This window comes from Pinus tabuliformis, chromosome 6 (genome assembly GCF_031772625.1).
Source record: "Pinus tabuliformis cultivar Carrire ecotype Pingquan chromosome 6, CPIR1, whole genome shotgun sequence".
NCBI classification, from domain to species: domain Eukaryota; kingdom Viridiplantae; phylum Streptophyta; class Pinopsida; order Pinales; family Pinaceae; genus Pinus; species Pinus tabuliformis.
Window position 1 is genome coordinate 33,679,839 of NC_142292.1, and position 3,427 is coordinate 33,683,265.

The 3,427-nt window shown below is 37.4% G+C and overlaps 1 non-coding gene across 1 annotated transcript; it reads left to right on the forward strand.

Annotated features, from left to right (window-relative positions):
- Positions 1-3,019: 3,019 nt before the first annotated feature.
- LOC149257079 (U6 spliceosomal RNA) lies at positions 3,020-3,124 on the forward strand. Its single transcript, XR_016261250.1, has one exon. It is a non-coding gene; the product is annotated as a U6 spliceosomal RNA (small nuclear RNA).
- Positions 3,125-3,427: the final 303 nt, after the last annotated feature.

Genomic DNA, 3,427 nt, shown 5'->3' on the forward strand with positions numbered 1-3,427 from the left:
GGGGAAAGTATAGGTGCAACGTCATAGACCACTATCATCTCTTATGTTGCCTGCTATAATGAGACTAATGGTGTCGGGGATCAAGGAATCCACCTTGATGTGCGCCCACTGGTAAAATCGTCATGAGCGACCCAACTTTGGGACTTGCCCTCATGGCATCGTGATCTTCAAGGTGAAGGTGTTTCAACCTTTCCAGCCCAAGTCACGGCAGGAGTGCTAGTGGGTGAGATCAAGGACACTGTCCCACCCCTCCCATGTAGTTCCATCCACTTGTACAACCCCATCACCCACATGTGAGTCATTCGGCCAAGCAACTAATCTGTGCCTACAACCACTAACACCTCATCAGAATATAGATAAACATATATAGCAGGTTTCAAAATCGACTTAGAATTTCAAAGATAAAATAATATAAATTTTCATCAAACCAAGTGTCGTCAACTCATCATGTGCGAGTGCCTCTGGTGGTTTCCTTCCATACTCAATAATAATCAGTAACAATGTTTCTTAGTGTTAGTCATTGTCATAATAGCATCATTACCATCACCTGGTCATTCACATCATTGTTCATTGTGAACCAGAACTACTACAAGTAGGTAACATAGTGGACACATACATTATGGCTATCATCATCATAACATTAATGGAAGCATACATATCCATCAAAGCTATCAACATAATAACATCAAATAGATAACAAACATAACCATTCATGCCACAATCATCATAAAATCAATAGAGAACATGCATAACCATTAATGCTATCTTCATTATAATTTCAATGGAGATCACACATAACATCACAACCACTAATATCACAACCAATAATAATAGAGTCATGTGTTCAGATCCTCAACCTGAGATCCTCAAATAATAAAGTGTGGGCCTTAGGGCTAAATCAATGTTAATCTCATATCGATGTCAGTCAACTAGAGTGGGGCACTACATACACCCCCTCTTAATCATAGACTTCGTCTCGAAGTCCTTGGAATAGGTAATGAAAATAGTGATGCATCTCCTTGGCATCCTCCCTAGTAACTGAAATGGGACTATAATTGTCCCACTGGAGCTTAACCTGGTCCACCAATGCTCGGTCCTCTAGTCAGTCCCAACCGAGAGGTGTTCTGCAAGGTCTTTCGTATAAGAACGCAAATGGCGCCATCTTGATGGAACTCTGATAACTATAATTGTAAGCAAATTCCACGAGGGTTAAAATTTTTTCCATATCTTTTGTTGGTCCATCACATACATCTGAAGCATGTCTTCGAGGACTTGATTAGTCAATTCTATCTTCCCATCTGTCTTGGGGTGATAAGCAGTGCTGAAGTTCAATTGGGTTCCCAAGGCTTCTTGGGAACTGGTCTAAAACATACCTGTAAACATTGCTCCCCTATCAGATATGATCTTCCTAGGCACTCCATTCAATCTCATAATCTCATCAATAAAAGCTCTGGCTATTTCCGATGCCTTATATGTAGTCTTAGCTGGTATGAAATGGGCTCTCTTGGTCAATGTGTCCACCACTACAAATATGGAATCATGTCTTCTTGAGGTCATTGGTAGTCCCACAATGAAGTCCATTGATATAACTTCCCATTTTGATTTTGGTATCTCATGGGTTACAATAATCCTGTTGGATGTCTGTGTTCAACTTTTACTCGTTGACACTCTAAGCATATTGCTACCAAGTTTACGATGTCCTTCTTCATCCCTTTCCAAAAGAAGAGTGGTTTTAGGTCCGCACTCATTTTCTTAACACCAGGGTGTGCCATGTATACTACGTGATGTGCTTCATTCAAGATTAACTGGCGTATATCTTCATTTGGTGGTACATATATCCTCTCCCGAAATCGTAGTAGCCCATCATTATCAAAGGAGTATTCTTCATATTTTGGGACCCTTATTTCATCCTCCCTCAAACTTTTGCTAACCTCCTGGTACCAGGTGTCTTTAAATTGTAAATCAAGTAGTTTTTCCCTCAAATTTGTCTTAAATTTTAAATCAAGCAGTTTCTCCCTCAAATTTGTCTTTAAGGTAATCACTGAAAATATCTGAGGCTTCATACTTAAAGCATCAACCACCCTATTTACCGTTCCTTTTATGTAAGTGATATCAAAACCATATTCGCTAATTAGCTCAGACCATCGTCTTTGTCTTTCATTTAAGTGGCCTTGAGTGAATATGTGTTGTAGCCCACAATGGTCAGTCCTAAGATCAAACTTCCTTCCCAGAAGGTAGTGTCTCCAAATCTTTAGTGCGTAAACAATTGTTGCCATTTCTACATGTACTAGTCATATCATCGATGAATCATACATATGCATGATGAATTTGTATAATCATTGTGCATATGTTTTAGTTTCTAACAAGTCCTCCATGTATGATTCACATGCACACACACAAGCACATATATAAAATTTACAATCATTACGAGAAATATTTTTTTTTTTTTTTTTGAGAGGGAGGTAATAGACCAAGAAGAGAGTTTACAATATGCATTGTATAGGAGGAGTCAAACCAAGCAAAGGGGGGTTTGAGTAGATTCCAGAGCCTAAGCATTATAAAATATGCAAAACATAATGCGTTGCAATGGTGAGGAATGTACAAGAGTCAACACTGTAGATAAATTGTGCTATCGAAGATGAAGGTCGAAAATAAGATGTGCAAGATTGAGGATGAAGCTCAACAATGACACACATGATGCACACCCTTCATTTTTTTGTTTTTTGTTTTGTTTTGTTTTTTGTTTTTTTTTTTTTTTGAGGTTCATCAAATCTCAACCTTAAGGTTCAAGTTCGATGAACCCTATGACTTAGACTATTTTATATAAGGAAAAAAAATAGCTTTGATATGCAAATCCAAGGAAAGAAAAGTTCAATATGCCAAGGCCAATATTCTATGTAAGAGCCAAGAAAAGAACAAGCAACCTTAGGGTTTGGTCTCTAGTAGATGGATGAAAATTTTCAAAGAAAATACAACTCTATTCACCTTGCTCAATACGATGTAAGGAATAAGATGTAAGGCTTCACATAAGAGACATCCGATAAAATTGGAATGATAGAGAGAAGATTAGCATGGCCCCTGCACAAGGATGACACGCACAAATCGAGAAATGGTCCTTACATTGGAAAAAAAACCAATCGTGTTTTCCTATCTAATTTAAGAAGAAGAAGAAGAAAAAAATCATGCTATAACTGCTCATAGACATGTAAAGGCATTCGGTAATAGACTTGCTTGAGTAGGCATTAACATTTCTTAAAAGAGTGAGTTGGACACTTTACCCATGGTCTAGAGTTTAACGTACTTATTATGATTAATACAATAAGGTGGAAGGTGTTTAAATCTAGTAATCAATTCTTTAACGAAATATATACATTATATATAACATGTGAGCACATTTAAAATTACATTCTTTTTCTGAGATGTATTT